The sequence below is a fragment of the Marmota marmota genome, unplaced genomic scaffold (assembly GCF_001458135.2).
Source record: "Marmota marmota marmota unplaced genomic scaffold, marMar, whole genome shotgun sequence".
Taxonomy (NCBI): domain Eukaryota; kingdom Metazoa; phylum Chordata; class Mammalia; order Rodentia; family Sciuridae; genus Marmota; species Marmota marmota.
This window is the reverse complement of record NW_025999880.1, coordinates 6,617,580-6,645,070: the sequence shown is the minus strand read 5'-3', so window position 1 is coordinate 6,645,070 and position 27,491 is coordinate 6,617,580. Positions and strand designations below refer to the sequence as shown.

Sequence of the window (27,491 nt, the reverse complement as noted above, 5' to 3'; positions counted from 1 at the left end):
GAGGTCAAAGCCTGAAAGTTTATGCCCAACATAAAATTTCTGCTCAATCCTGGGAGAATGTCATTCTCTCACTTCTGGGTGAAGGTTCCACTTCACGACCTCAGAACAATGAGGAATCTTACACTGCAGAACAGTAAATAATTTAGGATTGAATGTTAAGCATCCCTGTCTTTACAGGCCCTTCATCTATCTCCCCAGCCATCAAGAGACCCTGCCTCCTGCTGTTCCACAAGCTCCAGGGTTTACTTTAGGAATTCTGCCCCTCTTGCTTTCTTCTGCAGCAGAATTCAGTCCTTATGCCATCTAATCAAGGTCTAAGCCAATTTTGCATTTTGCAAATACCCATTACTACAGCACGAAGGTTCCACAAAAATCTAAAAATAGAACAACCATAGGACAAACATACCCAGATATTGGGTATATCCCCAAAAGGAACTGAAGTCAGGGCATCAAAGAGACATCTGTGCTTCTGTGTTCTCTGCGGCAGCATTCACCATAGCCAAGACACAGATGCAACCTGAGTGTCCAGCAGTGGGTGAAAGGATTTTTAAAATGTGGGGTATACACATAATGGACTATCATTCAGCCTTAAAACAAAACAAAACAGGAAAATCTATCAGTTCTGACAGCATGGATGAAGCTAGAGGATACCATTGTATCGGGAAATAAGTTGGGCATAGAGAGACAAAGACCATATGATCACACTTATATATGGAATCTATAGAGTAGGGTGGTGGTTTCAAGAGGCTGGGAGGGAAGGTGTGTGGGCAAAGGAGAGACACTAGGCAACAGGTGCAAAGTCTCAGTTGGATAACAGGAACCAGCTCTGACGATCTTTTGCACAGTGTGGTGACTATAGTTAATAACAGACATGTATGCTCTGTTTCAAAACAGTTAAAAGAAAAGATTTTAAATATTCTCATCACAAAGATATGATAAGTATTTGAAGTGATAGCTAATTTCCCGATTCAAACATCCACAACATATATATGCATATATATATATATATCAAAACATCATATTGTGTCCCCAAAATTCATCCATGATGATTGGACAATTAAAAAGAATATAAAGCTTAAAAAATACATTCTGCTGAACAAAAGGTCACCTCCTCAGGGTTTCACCCATTAGTGCCACAAAGGAATTAGCAGAGTCCTTGGAAATTCCATCAGCTTATGTGGAATGCAAAGCACAGAGCAGTGGTTCCCACCTTGGGGGGTAGGGAGAGCCCATCAGCTGAATTTGGCAACATTAGGAGATATTTTTTGGTTGTCACAGGTGGGAGAGGAGAAAATACTGCCATGTAGAGGGTGGAGGCCAAAGACACTACAAAACATGATACAATGCAGAGAACATTCTCCACCACAGAGAACCGTCAGCTCCAAACGTCAGTAGTGCCAAGGCAGAGGCACTCTAGACGGAGTTCTGTTTCCACCAGCATGAAGGAGTTGATTGCCCCTTAGATGGTGGAAGAACTAATCAGTTCAGGTTTTAAACAATCACGTTTCCTCCATGCTGTGTTTATTTTAAAATAATTCATAGTGTCATTCCTCGGTTGAGGGGTTTTGGATATAGAATGTCTAAATGAGATCTGTGTTTCCTGGTGAATAATTAGATGACCTCCAGACTCCTAGAACTGTGGTTATCTCTGATATATTTACTTGTGAGGATCTTAACCCTTACATGTCCTGGTGGCTCCTCAAATTCAACCTGTCTAAAACTTGTTTTGAATTCAGCTTCAGCTCTGAACATCATCTCTTCTCTCCTGAATTCTATCTTCTAGCCAGGTATTAGGTTCAATCCAGATCTGCTCCTCCCTCCCCCATAGTGCCCTTCTTTGGGGGGACTGTATCACCACTCCATCCCCAGGAATTGCCCAGCCCCCGCTATCCACATCCAGTTGGTCATCTGGCCCTGCATATGCTTTCTCCTGAGCCCCTGTGTCTTTCCCCCAGTTTCTCTCTCTCCCATGCTCTTTCATCTTCCTCCTCTGGTTTGGTCTCTCAATGCAGACATCTGAGTTCAGCAACTCCTGACTCCAGGCTGACTCTCTTCCTTCTACTGGTGCACTAATCTATTTACACCTCTCCCATATTTTAGAAACTTTTAAATGCCTTTCATGGCTCCCAGGATAGTGTTCAATTCTCTACCTGGCTGGGATGACCTAACTCTTGGTCACCTCTATCCCCACCTCTCCTGATTCTTTCAATTCTTTCATGTGGAATCCTTTGGTCCAACTATTGTGAGCTACTCTGTGTTCCCTTGGCACATGTCCTGTATCAGGGCTTTTGTACATGCCCTCCTCTGGGAGGAGGGCCCTTTCCCACCTCTTCTTGTAGCCCACATCAATTAGTTGTGAAAATCTCAGCTCCAACATCTCTGTTCTGAGAGCAATTCCCTGAATCACGGAGGCCACTGTTCTCCCTCAGAATGCTTGGCATGTGTCCCTCAGAATGCTTGGCAAGAGGGGTTCTTCAATCACATAAGTTTGGAACATTCCCTTTCTCTAGAATTTATAAAAAATCTAATAAGTATTAAAATATTAAAAGTTCTTTAAAAGAAATAACTCTTTAACTATCGTTGATCCAATGTTTCCCAAATTCACTTGAACATTAACTTCTTTTTTAAAAAACATTACAATTAACACATGTTGTTTAAAGACTGTATACAAGGGCTGGGGATGTGGCTCAAGCCGTAGCGCGCTCGCCTGGCATGCGTGCGGCCCGGGTTCGATCCTCAGCACCACATACAAACAAAGATGTTGTGTCCACCGAATACTAAAAAATTCTCTCTCTCTCTCTCTCTCTCTCCTCTCTTAAAAAAAAAAAAACTGTATACAATAAAATTGTTGTACAAAATATTTTCACATCCATGACATTACAATATTTATAACATTATAATGTTAACATTTTCTGAGTGCACCATCCTTAAGTGAATTTTTTCTTCTATTTAATTTGACACATAATAGCTGTACATATTTATGGGGCACAGTGTAAGATACATTTTCCCTACACTTTACTTACAGTGTAACTAAAATGTTTTTTCTCAAGCAAATTTCCTAAAATTTTTCTCCTGGAGTTGAGGTTCTTTGCCTGGTCTGGTATGTCAGCTTGGCATGGAAATATCTTCATTGTTTTGGAAGCTGTTTCTGGATTTGTTGCTGTTGCTTTGTGTTTTATTTTTGTCAAGACAAGAAGCAAAGAGTACATCAATTGTAAGTTATGGAGGGCCATTCCAGGTTCTGATGGTGGCTATTTAAAACCAGTACAATCAGAGTGGTTTTAATAACAGTCTTAAGAGGTTCTTAGTCTTTAAATATTAAGCTCAAATTTAAAATGGCACTAACTTTGAAATCAACATCTAAATTCTAGTTCAAATCACTTCTTATATGATTTTGGGTGCACATTCAATTGCACTGAGCCAAGTTTCCTCTCCTGTTAACTGGGGTTGCTGGAAAACTTGTTTTCTTTCTTCACATGGTGATGCGAAGATCATATGATCATAGGAGAACAACTACATGAAAACACTGTGTAAGCTTGAAAGTTTCCTACCAGGTACTCCATGCAAAACGCAGCCCCTCAAAATGGGTCCCCTCACTTGATTGATCATCTTTATGTCAAATTCAATACCTCGGAAGGGGAGATATTTATAAATATTGAAATTGTTCATGCAATAATGAAGTAAAACATTAGCCCTAAGTCTGTACTTACTGAAAAGGGACCAAAAAATGCATTTAAATAGGCAAAATATCCATATATGTATATGGATGCTATCAATGAAAGGCCTGATTGATGAAAGGTAGTCAAGTTATGAGAATTTATAAGGAAAATTAAAGGGCAATAAAAAGTTCTATTGTGATTTGTTAAAGATGGGACTCAAACAGAAGTTATGAGATATGCAATAAATTCAGTTTTTTTAGAAGTCTGGTGGTAGCCAGATGTAAATCTATACCAAGAATAATCTAAAATGACAGAAGAAACATTCAGATATTCTAACAGCAATTGAGACATACAGAGAAGTCTGAATATAACTTGAAGTGGTTGAAAATGTGGATGAAAGTCATATAAGGGCACTCTAGTCAGCCTCTCTCCCAGCTCTCTGCAGGGGTGATGAAGTAATTTGGAACACTGTGCCTGCAGGTGGGAAAAGCCTGGCCTTCATTTGCTGGTAATTCAGAGGGCATGCCAGACACCCTGGCTCACAGGCCCTTGGAGATGGTGCAGGTTTGATTAGTGATGGGCAGCTTGTAGGCACCATCATTTCCAGTGCTGGGCAAGGCTTGGTCTCTGTAGTCTGGATGCTGCTTCTTAGGAAACAGGGGACACAAGGGGCCCAGCTCATGCATGAAACTTATAACCTCTCTACTCAAAATGTTCTTGAACCAGATGCTAATACATAGCTCTGCATAGTGACACGTAAGTGCTTATAGAAAATACAGACTTCAAATCCTCACCCTAGACCTGCTAAATCAGAATCTACTTTTTAACAAGATCCCAAGTGATCTGTGAGCACAAAGTGGATACTATCAGCAGCTATGCCTATTTCTTATGCATGGCTGAGGATAAGCCCAAATGGCTCCTTTTTTTAAATAACTTGAAGAAAATCGCTATATTCTGCATTTGCCCAGGTGATTCTGAAAACTTGGAGACCTCTGTGGCTTCTCTCAACTGGGGAACCTAGCCTCCCAGTACCTTCACCTCTCGCCATTTGCAGACTCAACAGCCTGCCTGCAAGTGCACCAAGGACCTGTCTCCTCTCAGTGGATCAGAAAGATCTGTTTCTGATGTGTGCAGACAGGTGCCAATGGGGGAGAATGTGCACAGGCATTGAAGATGACTCAGCAGGCTGAAGGAGGGACAGGCAGCTCTCTGTGAAGTAGCCTCAAAGAAACAAATAAAAAGAACTCCAGATCAAAATAATGCAAATTCCTGAGGAGAGTAGGGAAATAATTACAAAGGAACAACTGGAGAAAGAGAAAGAGTTCTTAGAACTCAAAAACTTTGCTGAACACTGAATAAAATATCTTAAAAAAGGAAGATGATCACACAGAGAGGAAAATAAGAAATAGAAATTACACAGGCCTAGTGAAATATACAGATGGAAGATTTATCTTACTGTTGATAAGAGAGTAAATTCAACCTTCTTGAAGAAAAATTTGGACTCTCTATCTAATATGAATCCTCAGATATCCTATTATATAGTACCCACAATTCTGAGAACTGCTCTACAATATAAAACCATGAGTCTAAATGCAAATGTTCAAAATATTCTGGTCATTATAAGTACATTTTTATAGCAAACACTCACAAATAATCCAAATGTCCATCATGGGATGGATTCAATAAATTAGGATGTATCCATAATGGGCTCTCATTTAGCCACTAAAAAGAATAGGAGATCTGTGTAAAATGACTTGGAATGTATGTCCACAAAAATGCTATTAAGATAATAGAAGCATATTATAGATTATTATATAGTGTGGCCTCAGTTTTGTTAAAAAAATGATACAAGTGTGTGTATAAAGTTTTGTGTATATATTTGTTCTTTCATAAGCATAAACGCAATTAAGAAGGATGCCCCCATGCACCATTAATTGTAATGGCTTCTGGAAAATGAGGCTGTGGTGTTGAGCAAGGCGTTCACTTCTTTTTATACGTCAAGATAAATCTGTGCGGTTCTGAGCTCTTTTACTTCACTGCAGTATTTTCTGTATTTTCCAAATTTTCTGTAATGAAAATTGTTTATTTAAATTAAGAGCGTTTTAACTATTCAAAACGAAAACACAAGAAGCCCTTTGTAAGTAAACATGGTAAGTCAGTGGAACTGTCCACCAAGGTCTGGGCAAAGGCACAAAAAAGAAAATTGAAATTCCAATAGCATAGGAGAAGTTGTTGGAAATGTTTAAAAAAAAATTCTTAAAGCACCAGCCAGATTGAGGAGTGGAGGTAGGAACTCAAGTGCTACTGAGCAAAATTAGAAATATTCATGAAAAACCTGTCTGATTTGACTTTTTAAAGTAGAGACTATGGTAGGTCAAATCAGGACCCAAATTCAGAGACAAGAGGCTAGTGATGACATGTGCCCCTCTTATGACCATTTAAGGAATGAGTGTTGAACAGAGTGAAGAGGAGAGCCAACATTCACAAACTGTTATTATTATTGTTATTATTTGACAATTGGCATGTTCTACATTAAATAAAACCTTCATCAGTTCATTCTTAAATTCCCAAATAATTTAAGGCTTTGGTTCCCAGCACTCCTGGGTATAAGTGGAATAGAGACTAGCCATTCTTACCACAACATTAAAGAAAATAAATAAAATTAACATAAAGAAGATTTAATTCAATATTCAGAATAAGAAGGCAGTAGCCTCTTCATCTCAAAATTCATTATCTTGGACATAAAGGAATTAGCTTACTGTGTTTCATAAAAAAGAATAGGTATTTTGGAGTTGTGACTCCATATGTTACATTATATAAACAGCTATTCTTACATTGATGCAATTTTTTACAAATCATAAAAATGTTAAACAGAAGAAAGCTCTATGAGATTCTTCAGTTGGCATAGAACATTTAAAAATTACTAAGAGGTCTTATTCTCTAATGAGTGTGAATTATAGTTTCCAAGATGGCAACCAGGTGGGGTCAGCCATAGGAATCAGGATGAGAAGCTGAGATAGATGGATGGCATAGAGGATCTCCTGGTTGAGCATGTTGGTCTGCAGATCAGCTTCTCCAAGACCTTCATTTGAGAGCACAGATAGAGACAGATCTCCAGCATTCATCAGAGTGGGTTCCAACTAAAGGATACCAAAATAGATACCTAAGGGTTTTGAAAAAGTGTGCTCCCTCTGGGCCTTGCTATGAAATCAGGCCCAGTGCTCCCTCCCATAATCTGAGGATAGTAAACTGCTGGCTATATGCTTCTGAAGAGGTTCAAGGAATACTGGGTACCATATTATAAGGCAGATGGCCAAGACGTTCCTCTGAGGTGGGACCAGAGGGACTAGGCTTCCTCTTCTAGGGTGGAAGAAGGAACTCTGCCAAAGTATGTACAAAATAATGCAAATAATGGTCTTGCTCTCTTGGTCCCTCAAAGAAGCCAGTTCTTCCTGCCTGAAGCCCATGTCCTGCTTGGTGTCTTCCATGCTCCCCACCATTCCTGTTGTGGGATAAGAGTAGACATCAACAGGGTCTATTACAAAGAATGAACTGATAGGTACATGGAAAAGCACTGAGGGCTATTCCTGGCACATAAAGCACTCAAAATTATTTGCTGGTATCATTATTAAATATGAATTTTCACCAGCTATTATTCCAACACCTCCTTAAATTAGACTTCCTTGACTTCCCTGGCTGGATCAGATCACCAATCCACCTTCTCTCTCACTGATCATTGGTGTAATTTTGCATCATGTGTGATGTGTCTCTACAAACTGTCCAGTTGTTCCTAAAGCCAGATAGACATTCAGCATGAGGGCCAGGGATGGATTATTAGAGCCTAGAACACTGTAAGCCTTGATATAGTAGGTACTCAACAAACATTCAGTGAATGAGTTAATCATTTTAAGGCCTCTCTCCTTTAAAAATTCAGGTTTTACTTTTTCTAAAGTGGAAATGAGCTTTAAAAAGCAAAGACAAGTTTTCATGTAGCTACACAGTCTGAAAACCAAACTACCCCAGACTTCATAATTGCTTGATTTGATTTGGACCCCAAGAAAAATGATAGAAACCATCACATTGGTAGATACATAATGCAACCTCAAGGACAGCTCTGAATAATTTTCAAAGTGATCAAACACATTGCAGTAAAATTGCATTGCCCAAATGAAGAGTTCTTGTCCAGTGAATCCACGATGTAACAATTTTCTTTGTTCATACTTTTATGACTGAAGAACCCATTATCTGAAGCACTAGAAAAACTTTTCTCAGTAGGTGAAAGAATTATAAATTTGTTTCCTGGCAACATGTTCCTCAAAGGAGCTGAAAACTACACAATTTCAGTACACTTTTTTGTTTGGAATGGCAGGAGATGGGGAGAATGTATGTCAGGCTGTGATCAGAGCAGTGTTCAAAACTTCTTCCATTTTGTGATACATGACATCTTCTTGAGTCACACCATGAGATCCATTTAAGAAATTTAGTCCAGTAAAAATGGATCAAGTGTCTACCTGTGTGAGATACAATTATCCCTATTCTTCATAGGCCCAGCCATTTAATAATTTAACAATTTGTCAATCTATGAGCTCCACCTCCCATGGATACTAAATGAGGGATTAGGTGGTTTTCTATAACGTTCAGAGATTTTGAATATACTCAGCAGCTGGAGGACTAAAGTTTGGAAAAGGGCAATCTGGGACAGAAATTTGGGACAATGGTACAGCTTTGACTGCCACGAATGGAGACATATTGCCCAAGCAATTAGTTACCCTCCCAGCTCCCATTTCATGGATTTGTTATATGTTCTTAACTTGGCTTTCCAACTTGTCCTTCTAATAATAATAACAACAGTAATAGCACTAAGTAGGATTTGTCAAGCATTGGTAACAACACTAAGTAGTAATTCTCACTCACCCATAGTGGATACTATAGTTTGGATCTGGAATCAAGCCTTTAACACCTGGGCCTCATTCTGGATCCAAACTACAGCATCTTCTATGGGCACTATTTTATGTAACTATTTGATATTGATTATTTTATTTAACCCTTATAATAAGTCTTTGAGATAGTTGCTATTATTATTTCTATCCATCTCAGAACACTGAATATATTTTCCAAAGGCACAGTATTACTAAAAAAATAAATAAAAATGGCAGAGTTTGGAAAAATATTTCTCAGTAAAGTGACTCATCTGACTTATCCTGATCCATGTGGGTGGCATGGCATGGCAAGATCTTTCTGTAGGTCTAAGGGCACCATGACTTGAGTGCTCATTTAAGAGATGACCTAGAACTACCCAAATCTCAGAATGATAAGGAGTTTCTATCAACCATGGTGACTTCCCTGCCATCCCCTAATAAACCTGCTACCTTCAAAAGCCCTCCTTTGGATATAACCACAGGAGATTAAAAAATGTATTTGGAAACAAGGTGAATTTTCTGGTGGGCCGCCACACTGAACAAATTGCCTCCACACTTGGCAAATTCCCTCCTAGCACAGGCACAGTCTAATTGTTCCTCTCCTTTCATTGGCATCCTGAATAAAGAGAAAACTGGCATTGATTTCTATCCACCCTTCAGCGTCCCCCACAAGAGCTTTCTATTTCTTGGAAAAGAAAACTGTCCACTTATCCCCATAAGCATGAATTGAGAAAATTATAATTTTTTGGAGGACTTTCATTTAATGGAACAATGTGTCAGAACTGGGCCTACAAGAGCAAGGTACAATGTCAGTATGAACCTGAAGCAGGGAGAGGCTGAGTCTAAGCCATTGTACTCGACAACCACTCCTTGTGTTTACTCTCTAGGATTAGACCTTGGAGACAAAGTGAGTGTCTAGTGGTATTAAAATTTTAGGACATTCAGGGACATGGAATTGAGCATGTGATGAGATGTGCCAGTTGACTTAAATACTTTCCTTGTAGATGACAGATCCCTGCACCCCCAAGAACAGTGTACCCCCAATTAGCGCATTTTCTTCTTTAGGCATCTCATTATTTTTCAGTCAGTAGCTGTACCTTCAAAGGCTAAGTAATGCTTTCTTTTTTTCATTTTGAATGGGTTACTGTATAATTTTTTTAACATACTTTTTTCTCTCTTTGTTTCAGAGGCTACCCTTTAAAGACAGGCATTTCACTTGCAGCAAAATGTAAGTACATTTCCTCCTTGAAATGTTATCTACTTCCCAGCTATAATTCCTAAAACCTCTTAATCTTTACGGCTCCTATCTCACATTGCTGCATTTTTAAGGTCTGGCTTAACAAATGCAGCCACAGTTTGAAGCTACCGTTTTACAGTACAGATTTGTATAACATCATGGAGCATTTTAGAAAACGTTTTGGAACCTGATTGTGGCCGTGACAAACTGCATCTGAAAAGCTAGATAAAAGTAAGAAGGGAAAAAGTAGGCAACATTCATTTAGCTATTATGGCCATGTGACACCAACATCTGAATATTCAGTGTCTCTCAAATGGATGACTAATTTATTCCTCTTCACCTAGGTGATCATCTTATGGTTGGTTGCAGGCTGTTTCTTGATGAATAGATCCTGGTAGCTACCTGAACAATTCCTTGCAGTGTCTACTGCATTATGGCCACTTCACACACCAGTGTTCTTTCTGGAATTAATGTCCTGTGGATTTTGCTTCTTTACTCTGACGCTTCCAGCATTTATGCCCACATTACCATTACCCTCTATTCTGAAAGAATAAATAAAATTATGGTAGGTCTGAACAGGAAGTTCTGAGTATTGGAGAATTTTGCCTTTGGAATTAAGATGCAAATACATTGTTTTTCTTTTCTCTTTTTAATAAAATAAAGTTGAGTGATTTCAACCAAACATATATGTATACACCCACATATGTGTGTATATACATACACATACAGGTATAGATGTATAGATGTGTATGTGTATGTATACCTATACACATATTTATGAATGTGTATATTTACAAAATTCCATAATAATAATATCCAAGTTCAAAAAGCAGGATATAGATTTAGATCAACATAAAGACCCTGACTATTCAAAAGTAGCTTAAAAGGTAACGAGTAATGAGTAAGCAAGAAATCAACAACCATCAGGTCAGATAAAACCTGGGAGGCCACATCAACTCTCAGCTCCTGATTCATATGGAATTTCCAACAAGGGCTGAATCTCAGCAGCCACTAAAGCATTTAACTAGACATTCTTAGAACCATCATAGTCCAAAGAGCTTGCTTGAATTATACATACTATATATGCTCTAATAGATTCTCTTTCAAATCATTCAGTCCCTGAGAAAATTACATGTTCAGCTGAACTGCAAGAAAAACTTAGCTTCTACTGATTTCCCAGGGTGATGTTTTTGTTTGCTCTCTAGAATAAATTGATCCCATTGCTATACACCAAATATTCAAACATCACCACAAGAGACATTCACTTTCAAAGTCATTTAAATTTAATGTCAAAGTATTATGCATTCACTAGAATTTTTAAAAATGTCAAGCTCTGTGTTATATTGCTTTGGTCTTTATTGCATTATCAAGACACCTGCACGTTATGAATATTTTAAGCAGATTTTACCAATAAAGTCGTGTTAGATTTTATAAGCAGTCCCTCTTTTCATGTGCTATCATGAGTATATTGCTTGTACAAATGTTAGCTTTTGACTACATTCTTTCTTTTGAACATAAAGTGCTGTTCAGGGGAAACCACCTATGTTTATCTTCCTGTATGTTCATATTTAGTAGCTCTTTATCAGACTGTCACTGTCTATTTAAGTTCACCACTGTTTTAAATGATTTGATGTTAAATACTAAAATGTACTTGGTATATATTCATGATGAAAATTAAGTGAAGGGTCAATTTACAATGGCATTTTAAGCCATTATATGTAAACATAAGTGCATGTTTATGATTATTACCCCAAGATCTCTTTGTCAAATTTTCAAAAAGTACCCTTTACCTCCCAGATTGGGGGAAGCGGGAAGGTGCTGACTGCTATTCCATCTTAGAGGGCTCAAATTGTGATCACCTTAATTTCAGATTTCTTTTTTTTCTCAAAGACATGCCTGCACAGTGTACCGTAACCTATTTTATTAGTAGATAATCTGAGATGCAAATTTGCACTTGAATTTTACACCATACAAACAAAACAGTCTACTCAACTCCCCAAGCCATCTTTGAGCAACCCATGAAATCACAGAAATGCATTAAAATAACCAGGCAAGGGTGACTTGAGCTCCTTTGGGCCCTCACATTCATCATCCTCTCTGGATTTGGCTTTATATCCTAATAAGAACTGTACTATACAACCAAAACAAATGGAAAACAACCCAGTCAGCGTCCCTTGCAACAAGTCTTAGGTCTGCACTGAACGGCAGAAGCGTTCCAAGTAAAGGTCCAGCAAATATGTATGGGACATGTAAGATGCCAACGCAGCTGAAGCAGATGGCTTAGCCAAGCCAGGACCATATGCCCCCAGAGAAATAGGGCTGAGCCATGTGAGGAACCCGGGAGGGAAAATCAGGAGGCCTGTGGCTAAATCCGAGTTCACCTCCTCAGCAGTGGCTTGATTTTGGGAATGTTAGTTAGCACCCCAGTTTCTAAGATTATAACAGAGAGTGAGGGAGGGGGAAGGAAGTCATTTTTTTTCCTGCCTCCTTTCATAGGATTATGTTGTATCTAAAAGTGCATCATATCTGTAAGGGATCTTATTCGATTATTCAGAACTCTCCCTGTTTTGTCACTCTGGTGACAAACTTTGGGCCTTAAAGTCAAAACTACACAGTAGTAGAAAATAGAATCCTATTGGGCCAAATCAGTGTCCTGCAGAGGCTTGCACTACCTCGGTGTGGTTCCTTTCGACCACACTTATTCTTGAGGTCAACTGCCTCTGGTGGAGGGGCATTGTCTTCTGGGTGGTATGGGTGAGAAAGTTGCCAAACAAACCTGAATTATCCAGAGGGCTGTAAAATGCGCAATTGCTTTTAAAGAGGCATGGTGATATTGTGTGTTCCTTTCGATTTTTGGCAGTAACGATTTTGTGCAATTTGTGGTTTTGCAATTTCTCTTTCCACAGACAACACCCTGGCTCTCGTTCAGTGCCCCATTGGTGGGGTTGAGGTGGGGGAAGAGAGAGACTCCCTGGGGCTCTGTATGCTCCAGAAAAAGAAGGAAACGTTAATGAAATAAGTCAGAAGGAATGCTAGAGACCAGTGGAAGTTGGTTGGTTCGTGGGGAAGAAACAACTTTTAATAAATTGCTTGGTGTGGCCAGGATTATATCTGAGGCTTTCATCAGCCGGGCCAAGATCTGTTCCCCTAACTCTTCTTGCTTCTCTGCTGAGCTTTGTCTGGATTTCAAAGTCAGTCTCTTCTCTTTGTTTTTCCTGTATTCAACAAGCCTAGAGCGGTTTCTTCCACTGGCTCCCGCCTGTCCCCCACCCTTTCTGGTGAGATTTCCTTTATATATTCTGTGTCTAAGTGTCCACTTGCCAATTACACTTACTTGATTTATGTGAGTTAGCTCAAGATCCATGTGCCAGACCTTTTTTGCCCTCATTCTGGTTGCCTTTTCTTGCCCTTCCTCAGGACTGCAATGCCTGGTGCAGAGGAGGTGGGAGCCACAGGCAACTCAGGGATGCAGCATTTATCTAGGCGAGTGACTTGTTTCTGTTTCTATTCATCGCCTCTGGGAAGCTTTGCAGACTTTTGTTTGCTTTCTTATGGCTGATAGGCACTGCGCTGAAGGATTTAAAGTTGCATCCAGGGTTAACCTCATATTCCTTCTCTCTTCACTTCTTTAAATCAAAACAGCTCCCTGTTCTCCCCAGAGAGGATTCCCAGGGCTTATGCCCACTCTTCACTGGTTTTCTATGCACACAGACTGTGTATTTCTTCTCTTGTCATAACCTGTCACTGTTCCTTTTGCTTCTAAAAGGAATATAAAGATAATTGCTACTCGTGTGTTAATTACAATCTCTCAAATTCTGCAATGGGAAAAATATGATCGTGTGTGTGTGTGTGTGTGTGTGTGTACACTAAAGATTTAGGGAACTGTTTCTGTTACAGAAACATAAAGCATAGGATTTTAATTTTTGAAGATGCTTTCAACATTATGTTGAAAATATAAGCCACCCGCCTACCACCCTCTCCAGGAGCCCTTCCCCTAGCTCACAGTCCATTTTTTAAATAGATCAGCATTCACTGTCTTTTGCTAACCTGAGTTAACCTCCCCATGACTTCGGGTCATTTTGCCTTTGGGAGCAGCTCAGAAGTATTGACTCCTTCTTCCACATGACAACCCTCCAAATATTTTGGAATCTGATCCCACCTACTCTCCTGAGTCTTTCTTGTCCAGGCTGAACGTCCCAATTCTTTCATTCATCCTTCACGTAACTGGTTAGATTTTCCTTTTCCGTGTATCCCAGGTGTCTTTTGCAGGGCTCCTCTTAAAATGTTATAGCCTTACCAAGAAAGGTTGCTGCTGGGCTGGCTGACCATTCCAGAACTCTACACGGGGAAAAGAGACTCTCTGAGTGTGTAACTTCTATAAGTATAACCTAAAATACATCAAAAGTTTTAACAGCATTTTAGTCCTGAGGTTAATCCTAAAACCTCTAGAGAGGCTATATAAAAGCTGCTATGAAAGCAGATTTTTTTTTTCCAGTCCTATACTTATGCACTTGGTTTTAAATAATATGTAAACATTTGCACGTATCCCTGTAACACTTATTAGTTTCAGAATATTCATAAAAACCATCAGGGGCTTTTTTAATTTACATTTTTTAAATCCTGTCCTTCTCTGATTTAGATTTTAAGTATCTGCATTTTAAGTTCCTTAAAGGTGGAACCATGTTTTATTCATCTTTGTTTCTCTTGAAATGTTGGTGACATTCTCCAAAGCAACTGGATGCTCAATAAATGCTTTTATTCAATCCATCAACACAGTCAAACCTGGGCAGCTTTCCAGCATCCTTAGAGAGACCTGTCCTCAGGTGATATCAGTACTCTTTAGAAACTAAAAGACTAATTTTACATTATCCTACCCATGCTTGGCCGTTTTGTACTTCAGACTTGACTGATGGTGTGACCTCAGGGGCTAGAGTGCTTTGCTAGTGCAAAATTATGTGCTTTGAAGCATGTTGTACCACTTCTCTGCTTCTGTTCCTCATATGCAGAATTTGATAATAAATCATTTATGTATTCCTTCATGTAAAGAATATAGAAAAACTACTGGTAATATATAAAAACAATAATTAATAGCAATAATGGTTGTGTTGTTGTTGCCTCTGTTGTTTTTCTCCAAATATAGGTATGCTGTGTAACCAGTCTACCCTAACAGGATGGAATGCAAGCTTAGCATAATTTACTCCAAGTAGACTTATACTGAATGTAAATAATAATTTTATCATTAAATGCTAGCATGACTTGAACATAACTAAGTGCTTCATGGACCATCTAAGTTCAGATATGTGTTCCAAAGAAACACAAACATATAAAAAGATGAAAACAAAGTAAAGCTTTGCTAAAGTTCTTCAAGGGGAAAGTGTATTACACTCCACAGAAAAGTGTTCTAAAGATATTGTATACCTAATTCCTCATGGGAACTACTCCAAACACCACCACCCCCACGCCCCTGGCCTTTACTACTGTATATAATACAATCCCACCTGAGCTGCTCTCTTCCTCATTTACTTCTTCTATCCTAACATGACCAAGGCTCCAGAAATACTAAATTACTAGTCTTTTGTTTTCTGTCTATAGCACACCATGTCCTATGTAATTTCAATGTAGCCTTCCCAGGCTGCTTCTAAAAAGTAGGTATCTATGTATATATGTGTCTGTGTGTGTGTATGTGTGTGTGTGTAGGTGTGTGAGTGTGTGTGTTCTTACTGTAAATTTTACTGACATAATAAATACATAGCACACAATTTACAAATAATGTTAAAATATGTAACACTCTTTACTGTGATTTCTATAGACCTTGCTGATTCTATAGAACATTTTCATAGATTCTATAGAATATCTTCATTGTTTTTTTGCTGAATTCTTATATCTGTAGTCAATACTTGCCTGTATCTAATGAATGACTATAGTTTCCATGTAAATGTAGTTGTTTATGTTAATAAATCAGAAATTGAATTGGCAAAGATATATGCCACAGATATGTTCTTCATCAGAAATATTAGCAACTTTTTTTTGTGAAACTGGGTATCATTTTTTAATGTAGTTGAATATTTACTCAAATTTCTAAGCTATTCATTATATGACAGCTATAGACATAACACTCCCTTTTGTTTAATCTGCCATATTAACATTTTATCCATCATTCTCTAAAATCCAGATAATCAAGCCCTGGTTTGTAGTATTTATCAATTTCTGTGGTGTAAATATTCCCTCAGCCATTTCAAACCCCCAACATGTCACTGAAAGCAAAATAAGGAAGATTTATGGTAGCACATCTTTATGTATATCAACACAGAGATAAAATGCATGCAAATAACTTCAAAAGCATAAGTGATAATAAAAGACAGCAAAATAATTAGGAAGTGATGACTTTGGGTATTTATTTCCTTTGTTTTTAATGTAAGTTATGTAACTATAAGTTTTATATAATTTAATTTTTAAGAATGTCTGTGTTTAGCAAATAGCTTCCACATTCCAAAAAATTCTAACAATTGCCCCTTGTAAACTGGTACAAACCATTTCTAACACTTGTCCTTCCTCTTTAGACAGCAGTGGGGGTAGGAAGTGGGAAGAAGGGTTTGAAATATGACTGGGAATATTTACAAGTTGATATTTTCCCCAACTTACAAGGTTTTTTTTTTGAAAAATGATTTTGAGTTTTGCCAAAGATCAAAGATTGTTTCCTGCTTCAGAACCCATTTCCTTCCTTCTTCCTCTTGAAAATGTTTTTATCTTTAGCACTGATTATTGACTCAAAGATTCTATCATTCTATCTTTTCTAAATATTTTTTAGACTACAAGGATCAGAAGTTCAAGTTAAAAGGGAGTAGGAGGAGAGAATTATCAGAATTTAGATATTTAATCAAATCCACAAACAGGAGGCAAAGTTTCATTGGATTTTATACTACCTTGAACTGGAGAGAGCCATAAAACATGGAGAGCTCTCAAGTAAGCATCAGAGCTGCTTTCTTCCTTCAGGGTCCTTGAGGTTTCACCTGCCTCTGTTGACCAGTTCAATCTGTTTACTCCCTAGTTTGCATATGACCCAAAATGGCAGCCATAGGCATCAGAGTGTGAATGCTTTGACGCCAATGTCACTTAGAAATTTCCCATGGATTTGAAACTCCAAGGAAAGATGTTTACAGGGTTTAAGGTCTTTTTTCCCCCGGTAGACCACTGGCCAGTGTAAGGATGGGATTCCTCATATGAAACACCTCTGGTCCCATTAGCTATCACACCAGCAGGGCTGTGAAAGGCATAGGGTGGGATGAACATCAAGAACTACAGAAAGGTCAGTGCCCACATCAGAGCTATGAATAGACACAATAATGGGCCTACTAGTATAATAACTATAAAACTCTTCCATTAAAAAGAGAAAGTGTTTTCTCTGATATGCAGATGCTAACTCACAATAAGGGGGGTAGTAGGGAAGTTGGAAGTATTTTGGATTAGACAAAGGGGAATGAACGGAAGGGAGGGGGGATGGGAATAGGAAAGATAGTAAAATGAATAAGACATCACTATCCTATGTGCATATATGATTATATGACCAATGGAATTCTACATCATGTACAACCAAAAGAATGAGAAGTTATACTCCATGTATATATAATATATCAAAATACATTCTACTGTCATATATAACTGGTAAGAATAAATAAATAGAAAGTATCATGAAATATTTAATATATGGAGGAAAATACATAGTGAATACTCCTGTACTTCCCATCACATTTAACTAACTTTTAACAATTCAATATTTGGTATAGATTTTAAAGAAAAAATTATTATAAATACAATTCAATATTTATATTCCCCCCTTCTTGATCCTATTCTGTTTTATCATTCTCCAACAAACAACAAAATTCTGTGTGTTAATCCATGTTTTTCTCTATCAATGAGCGATATCCACCTTGACTTCCTAGTAAGTTTTTATAAATGTTCTTGAATCACACGTGATGTTCATTTTCTGTCAGTCAACATTAGATTTCTGAGATTTACTCAGTTGGACACATGATTGGGATTTGCTGCTTTGACCCTAGATAATATTCCATTGCATGACTATATTAATATTCATTGATTTATTCACTCTAATAGTGAAAATTCAGTTATTGTCAATTATTACTATAAAAATGCTGAAATGATTATCTTTATAGCCTTCTGTACTTGGGCAGAATTTTCTCCAGGTTAACTAGATATGAAATTGTTGGATTACAAGGTCTGTAACGTATACATATTACTAGATATTGCCAAAATATTCTCCTAATTGTTGACCAATTTATATTCCCATGAACAGGCTATGTAAATTCCCATTTCCCCAAATCTCTACCAACAGAGGTTATTTTCAAACTTCAATTTTTTTTATCTATATGATAAGGATAAGATGGTACCTTGTTTATCTAGTTTTCAATTCTTTAACTTTTATCAAAGATGAGCATTTTTTCATGTCAGTTGTTTCTTCATTTTTTATGTGTTTAACTGCCTATTCATCCTCTACTGTTTTTTATCAATTACTACTTATTTTTTATAGATTTGTACAAGTTAGCAACCTATTCTTGGTGTTCATTTAATGTCTGTTATTTGCAAGTGTCTTTCCAAGACCAGCCACTGGCTTATATTTTTACTTTCTGTACAGTAATTTTTATTAGAGACATATTTACATTTTGAGTTTTTCATTTGGGAATTGTTTTTTTTTTTTTATTCTCTACTTTGATGTTATAAAGATATTCTTCTGTACATTGTTTTAAAAGTTTTAAACTTTTGATTTCACATTTATGTTTCTTACCATATGGAATTTGCATTTTGTACGGGGTGAAGTAAAGAGCTAATTTTATATGTTTCTCATGGAAAAATCTATTGAACCAGCATGATTTATTAAATAAAGATTCCATAGTTTTCCCTTGACTTCCTATGTTGTCTCCATCATGAACTTGCTTTCCATATATCAGAATCTGTTTCTGAGGAATCTACTGGCCTATCCCTGATCCTAAGACATATTCTCTTAAATACTCTTGCTTTACTGTTAATATCTGATAGAACAAGGCTCTATAGCTTGACCTTTTTCTTAAATATTTTTCATACACTCTGTACTTTCTCAATTGAATTTTTAGGTCTATTCCACAAAAATTTCCACAAAAAAACTTTAAGGTCAATTTCCACAAAAACCTCTGTTATAATTTTGATACAATTGCATTGAATGCATAGAAGAATCATGAGATTTGACATTTTTGTTGCCAACCCATGAGTTTTTTTTATATTGTACAATAGGATTGATCAGTCTTTTTGTGAACCTCAAACATGTTTTATAATTTTCTCTACAAAATGTTTAGACATCTTTGAGTATATTTATTAGTATAGTTTATTGTTATGTGAAATAATCTTATTCTATTTTATTTTCTAGATGGTTTTTGGTGTTGTCTAGAAATACAGTTGATTTTCATGTTTGAATTTAATCTGGCAATCCCATTAATTTCTCAAAAAGGTTAATGATTTCTCTGTATATATTATTCAAGGATTCTCTACAAAGACAATCACATACTCTGCAAATAAGAATAATTCCATGTCATCCTCTCTGCTTCTTGTGCCTCTGATTTTGTTTTTTGCATTGTCTTTAGGCCTCTAATTCACACTGAATACCAGGATGATGACAATCATGCTTGACTTGCTTCTGACTTCAATAAGAATGTATTTAAAATTTTTCTGTTAAAAATAATGCTTACTTGTATGTTTTTGGTTAAATGACTTCTATTAAGTTAAGAATATCTTCCCATTCCTTGTTTACTAAGATTTATTTTTAAATCATGGTTACATGTTTAAATTTACCAAATATTTTCCTTCATCTATTAAGATGTTATAGTTTTGTTTGTTCTTATAATAGATTATACTCATGGACTTTCTGATAGTAGACTGAAAATCATTGCATTTCTGACATATATTCTACAGGCTAGTGATTTTTTTTAAATGTGATGCTTTACAATTTGCAAATATTTCATTCAATGTTTTTCATTTATGTTTATTTCTAAGAATTTCTATAACTTTTTCCTCTCTTTCTCTCTGGTCATTTTATTCTTCTTTTATTTACTTAGCATTGAATTTCTTTGTGATTTGGAAATTTGATATTTATCTTACCTTTTTGAGTCTTTCCTCTTTCTCTTTTTCTCTTTATCGCATCCTTCAACCTTCTCAGGTTTTGCTCTTGCCTCTACTGAACTCCCCATCCAAGATTCCCAGTTCAACCAGATCTTCAGAAGGGGTGTGTGTTCCTGCTCTGTGATCATGTTGAGGATAGGCAAGGTCCAAGCTGCCAAGCTAGTGATATAATGTCAACTTTAAATTTCTCTTTACCTATATATTGTAAAGCAAAGCCATCATTTCACAGCGTCCCAAAGCCACAGTCATAGCAATAGTGAGGACAACCTTTTCCTAATTCCTTTGACAAGCTGAGATCCACATGACCTCCTATTTCCAGCAATGGGCCCAGCTTTAGATTTCCACTTGATGCAAAGTATGTTTCATCCCTAGTACACTCTGCCAGCTAAGTGCCTGGCTAGCCCTGATTCCAGGCTCACACCAGACACAAATTCAGCTGGCCAAAGGTTTCATCTCCACCTCACTCACCCCTGACTTAACTCTTCTTTTTATTTTTGGCCTACAAGACAATTCGTTTTATTTGCAAGCATGGTGGCATCTTTCTAGTACTTGATTTACTCCATCGAGGTCCATGAACTTAACAAGATCTTCTGGGGGAAATGAATTGAGAATCATGTGATTTTTACTTAAAAACAGAAAAAAATATTGCAAGAAAAGGAAACACTGATATAAACCTGGTATATGCTTTCTGACTGAAAAGCCTTGTGTTTTCCATTCTGCCTATCTAAATCCTGATCATCTTTCGCTGACTTCTCATTCTGATTCATTTTCATTCTTCCTTCAGTTTCATCTCCTGTGTGGAGAGTGCCCTAATATTCAAGGCAACATACTAGCAGTGAGGATATGGCACTACAGAAGACAGGCACAGGCCTGTGTTCAGGGAACTTGTGTCTAGTGTGGAAAGAAGCAAGAAAGTACAGCATAATATAATAATAATAATAATAATAATAATAATAATGGATTTTCTGATTTTACTTTCACACTTACAATTAAAGCAACCTATTTAACAACTATTAAATGATTAAATACTCATTTTTATTGTTCTCTAATTTTTGCACATGGATGACTCATGGTTTTCTCAGTTCTAAAAGATCCGTGAAAATCACGCATGTATATTTCTCTTATTTATGTCCATGCTGTCAGAGATCACTGTGCTTACATGATTGAATTGTTTTGATCCTGCAGTTTCAAGGCACTAAAACATGCAAAGAGATTGTTTTAAGGCTAGCCACTTTTTCTTAATGTCAATTTAATGTTAATGGCTAAAGAAATTTTATTCTGGATTTGAGAAACATCTTGTATTTTCAAAGGGAGACTGAGAGAGAGGCCCAGTGCAACATAAAAGACAGTAAAGCTAACTATCCAGATCACGAATAGATGCCTGTTCAGAGACCCTCCAAGGAACTTCTAGCACATATCCAAATGTTTGGATCAAAATAAAAGATAATAGAACATCAACCAAATGGCCCCAGCAAAAGAGACAGAAGATAACCAATGCAAAAATAGAGAGCATCTAGCATTCTTGTGCACTGCTGGTAAATGAGACGTTTGGTGCAACCAATTTGAAAAGCTGGCATTGCTCCTAAGGATGAATGAATGCATACACTATAATATAGCAATCCCTTTCTGATGTATAAACCCAACAGAAATGCATAGGTAGATTCACACAGTGAAATGCCATACAGCAATGAGAATGTACACTTCAATTACATATAACTATATGCATGAACCTCAAAAAGGATGTTGAATGAAAGGGGCTATTCAGTGGAAAGTGCTAATATAATTGATAATCATCATAAATTCATATCAGGAATTTTGCAACCAGATATGTTCCAAATTTGGTGGATGGAAACCTGTGGAACTTTTTTCATTTTACCATCAACCTGCAACCATGTCAACACAGGACAGCATACTTGAAAATGACCATCTCCCAGAGTGATTGGAAATACTCAGAGATTCAAGGCCTAAGAGATCAATAAGATAGGACAGGAAATGAATGTCAGGTGTCCAGTAAATGAGGCCAAGTTCTTTGCCAGATAATTTGTGGCAATAGGAATGAAGCAAATAAAAAGCAAAGTTTGGGCAAGGAGGCTGGGGGCCCATAGGAAAACCCAAATCAATGGGAAGGGACCACATACTGAGTTCAGGTTGCCATTTGGGGATTCAACCACTGAAAGGTATAAGAGAGAGGATCTAAGACCTGTGAGAAAAGCCACAGCAGTGGCAAAATAGGAACAACCTGATCTGAGGTCAAGGCCACATAGACCCTGGTATGGTTAGCAAAGATTAGAAGGTACGGTGTGATTTGGAAGCCAAAATTGGGACTGGCTTACCTAAAACTCAATAGATACATGCAAGACACTCTTGGATCAATAGACTGGACTGAATATGGTTAAGGAATGAGAAAGACTGTGAACCACCTTCTTACCATGAGAGTCCATTCAGGAAAAATGTTAACAGGCTATATTGATTAAAATCATACACTAATGTATACATTTAAAATCTGGAATTACAGATTTAAAGGCATGTTTGAAGATACAATTTTTATTAAAATCTAAAGCCTATATAGTTATCATGTTCTGTACTTCTGTCCTTTGGAGACATTACAAATTAGATGAAACTTTATTGTCGAGGACTGGAGACACCAGGTGGCCCCAGAGTTCAGCACAGACCACCATGTGGTGTAAGCAGGGGGAAAGGGGGTCATGGGTGGAAAGCAAGAGGGGGAGATTAGGTGTTGTCTGTAGGACTGTGTGGCTCACATGGATATGGCAGGGTGGCAGAAAGAGAGTGGTAGGTGTGAAGTACAGTGTGGATGGTGGGCTTCTCTTCTCTATCCTCAGCACACTAGTTATAAGAATTTATATCAAGCAGGTACTCATTGTCAGGCACCATGCTTGGTGTGCCTGGTGAAGTCAACAAAGAAGATTGATAATGGCTGTGCCCTCCAGGAGCTTAAATTCCAGTGCAGGAGACCAGAGGAAGATAAAGCACAGTAACTCTAAGGGAATGCCTTTTTCTGTGACATTTGCCATAACACTCCCTATGTGGTTGGTACACCACATCACGTGCCCAAAAGAAACTGTCTCAATGACTTCAAATTATTACATCATGAGAATCCCAAATCTCAATTGTTTGAGGGACAATCTCTAGAAACCTGGATCAATCTCCTTTCATAAATGTAGAAAATTCATTTCAGAAGCATCCCAAAAGAAAAAGAAGTGCAGGAAAACTGACTTCAATTAAATGAATTCACAAAATGAATATATAAAACATAATGCCAACTTTAAATTTCTCTCTACCTATATATGTCAGGTACTGCATTTTCTTTGAAGAAAAAACTATGTTGAACTCTAAATTATAATTAGAAGTGTGGTGTTCAGAAAGCTTGGGAAATTAGACGGCATATTTTTTTTTTAGAGATATGGTAATCTTTTAAGAAGACTGACATTCTTATTCATTGTGTGTACACTAAACAATGGTGAAAAATTATTCAATGCTTATTCATTGATTTTCCATTAATTCAGATTACATGCTGATCTTCTGTTAAAACTGACTTTCTTCAAACATGGGTCAATACTATTGATTAGTTTTAATTTTCCTTAAAACTCAACAGATACATGTTAAAAACCATATTTTAGTTAAAACCACATTTTAATTGTTCCTTTCAAGCATTGCACTTATGCCACTTGTGCCCAAATCCCATTGCCTACATGCTCACAAAGGTCCTTCTGGTTATTCCTAAATGATGGATCTCACCCAGAATCTCTGTGTTCTTACTTTCTGGGGTAATCTTCCCTCACAGGTATTTATAGCACCCAAATGAGTTAGTAGTTCTTTCTTTGACTGCTTTGAAGAATTCAGAAGGTCAAAACGGAATTAGTTGAGAATTCAGAACCATGAAATAAGAAATCTGAATGAGTAAATGGTGGAACCATTCATCTCCATATTTTTTTGACTTTCATCCCTGAAAATTAGATGTTGAGTCATTTCACAAATCTACGCAAACTCATGCCACCAGCAGGTGAGAGCTGAATGCCACAGTCCAGATGAGCTCCACAGAGTGGTGCAGTCTACTCTTCTAACAAGAGCCCTATCAGGTGTGGAGAGTAGAGATCCAGCTTCCTGGAATCTCACCTTGGCCCACTAAATCTTGTCCACCAGTCTTCCCCCAAGTAACACAAGCAATTTAGGCTCCAGCTTTGTGTTTGGAAAGGTTTGACTTAATGAAGGATCACTCCTTTAGCTGACTCTCTGTTCCATTCGAACTGCAATGTATTTTCTTGGTTTTGACAATTAAGGACTTTTAAATTTCAAGATGTATTTCCCAAAAGTGGCTTTCAATAATATTGAATATATGAATCACCAAACCTTTCCTGATTGCTTACTTGTCTATAATCCCTGGAAATTTACTGGGTATAGCTAGGAAAAAAATGTATTATAAATTATAATATTTTTATGATACTTAGCTGGTTATTTAATTGTTAACATTCAGCCAAAAAAACGGAAAGAAAAATAACAATTAAAATCTTTAGAGAAATGTTACCCACCTTCTCACTCAATGATCCTTTGCTAGGCACGAAAGTCAGTGGAAGGTAATTCTCAAAACCGTCATGGAATAAAGGGCTTGTCAATTTTAATGCAATCCTAGTAGTGGGGGGAGGGGTATCCTGGCACCTAAATATAAGAAAATTCATCTACTCTTCAATGGTGATTTTTCCTGGCCCATTTGTGGTATTAGACATACTGGGAGATGATTCCAGTGTGAATCACCAAAACTTTCCTGATTGCTTACTTGTCTGTAATCCCTGGATTTGTGGGTGATTTAAGGAATTTTCATTGTTAATTTGGACCATTAACAATTTTTACCTTACACACTGACATTAAAACCTACACCCATGTGAGGCTCTGGGGTCAATCCCAAGCACCAATAAATAAATAAAGCCTAAATTCCACAAGAACTTACTTCATTGTGATTCTGAAATACTGGCATTAACATTTTAAAGCTGACAGAAACATTTTAAAGTAATGCTATTTTATCTGTATTTAAGTGCAGGTCATTTTATTTACAGTGTTTTAAATGAGAAAACATTCTAGTCTTTTTAAATTATGTCATTAAAATGAAGACTAAATAGAAGTGGGAGCTAGGCGACACTATCAGGAGAAAAGTACTTCTCCAAGGAAACCAGAGAATCCTACTTTTTTTCTGAAATATCCACAGTCCTGTCAGAGCAATGCTGGTAATTGGTTTTTGTAGCTTTGCTGCAGCACTGTCATGTTTTATAGGTTTTTTTAATAGGAGAGCTTTGTTGCAATTTATTAAAAGAGAAGACAACACAGCTTCAACCTATTAAAAGGTCAGAGGAAGAAAAGCAGAAGGGTCACCTCCTTTGAATCAAGTGAAAATGGTCCTGCCCATCAACATAGCATCTCTTCATAAATGTATATATTATTGGTGCAAACAGGCATCAACATCAATGCTCCTTTCTATAGCTCCACACTAATCACAACGATTCCAAACTACATGAGAAATATAATTTGAGATGCATGCTACTCAGATAGGGCCAAACTCCAGATCTGCCTTTGGGGAACAAACCTTCCTCATTCTTAGCACCATAGGCAGAAGTTTCAGTGAGGGTTGAACTGAGACTTTGCATCTTTTCTGCCCCCAAGAAACTAATCATTTCAAACAGATCAAGCCCCTAATAGGTACAAAATAACATCAGCCATTGGCTCATTTATGTTGTAGCTGATATTAATTGCTGCAGTGGTTAATGTAGCCATTAATGTTACAAAGTTGCCCAGCTGTGTTTGCAGGACCCATTTGGTTTCCAACATTTTATTTCCTTTACAAACCCCTGTTTGCTCCTTTTTGTCCTTCTTATGAACTGGGAATTGAATCCAGACTGAGCTATATCCCCAGTCATTTTTAGTTTTTATACTAAGACAGGTTCTTGCTAAGTTGCTTAGTATCTCACTAAGTTGCTGAGGCTGGTCTTGAAATTGTTATCCTCCTGCCTCAGCCTTCCTAGTTGTTGGGATTATGGGTATGTACCACCTTGCCTGGTTTGCTCTTTGTTTTTTGTTTTCTGCTAGAATACATGCCTCCAAGAACTCAGCGTGCTGAACAAATAATTAATCAATAATAAATGGTGTGGGTTTTTTTTTATTAATTAAAATGGAATGTGACCATCAGAGCTTTGATTTAGCTGTCATAACAAGTGTTATCATGTGGGTTGTTATAATTCCATAGGGAAATATGAAAACTTCCCACTTTCAAGTACACTTTTCAAAAATATAGGCAGCTTCTTTTGATGTATATTATATATCACTAACAATTATGCTAAAATCTAACCCACAACTGTTAAAAAATAATCATAAAGGAGTTTCCATTTAGAGAACTGGAAGAATATTGTAAAATCTCTAATTACATCTTATCTTTTATGCACAAGCTTCAAGCACCAGTTACTCATCCCAGAAATGTTTAATTTTTCTTCAACTTATAAAACATCGTTAACCCGTTTATGTCAAAAGAACATCAAAGCAAGGTGAAAGATCAGCTTTAAGCATGTACAATAGTTCCTTCTTAAATCTGTGCTTACCACTAGAAATACATCTATCATTTTCCCATTTTCCATTCATTTTTATGTAATAACAAGAGAAAATACAATAAGCTATTCAGATACTTGACAAATAAATACCACCTTGCAGATAACAGTTGCACTGCTACTAAACCCAGTTGGCAAAAGCAGTACCTTGTAAAAGAGCTTATTTGGTAGGGTGAGACACAAGTCTGAATTTGGATGCAAGAGAGGAAATTTAAGCATTTTAACATATAATATACAATAATGTGGGTCATTTGGAAGCTGTAGTTATAAAAACTGAACACCACCTATATTGGAGGTAAGCCAGATATATTTCTCAAAATATATCAGGTCTTTGACTAACTCTGGGTAAGAGAATACTGGGATACATATCTCAGAATTATTTGGCAGCTACATGATAACAGTTATTACTATTTATTATTTATTAAATGCTAGGCACTAGCCTGAGCATTTTATACACATTTTTCCTAATCACCTAATTTCATTTGTTAATAATACTGCAAAATAAAGATTGCAGTTTACAGAAGAAACTGAAGGTCTGATGTGCTCAAGATCACGTGTAAGTAGAAAAATGGCAGAACTAGAATTAAAATCAAGTCCATTTGGGTTAAAGCCTCATATTCTCCCTCTCCCCCACACATTTAATTGTCCTTAAGATGGATGTTAAAACCAAATAAAATTATTACATTCCTCCTACTTTCTAACTTGCCTAAAGTATGTCTTATCTAAAGCTACATTTACAAAACAAAGCAAAAAAAAAAACCTGTCTTAAATGTACAAAAAAAAAGTGATATTTTTTAAACTACTGTTCATTCTGGAAAAAGAATTGGCAGTGCCATGTCATCCAGTTGGACATGTCTCAACACCTATGAATGTTATGAGTTAGTCCTTCAGGACAGTGATGTGA

General features: G+C 37.0%; 1 protein-coding gene across 1 annotated transcript in view; it reads left to right on the top strand.

The window, feature by feature from the left end:
• Ankfn1 (ankyrin repeat and fibronectin type III domain containing 1) overlaps positions 1 to 27,491 on the top strand; it is a 336,634-nt gene that overhangs the window by 84,762 nt on the left and 224,381 nt on the right. Inside the window, exon 2 of the mRNA XM_048788565.1 lies at positions 9,766 to 9,806. The gene's annotated coding sequence lies outside the window, so the exon portion shown is untranslated. The remainder of the gene's footprint in view (positions 1 to 9,765; positions 9,807 to 27,491) is intronic.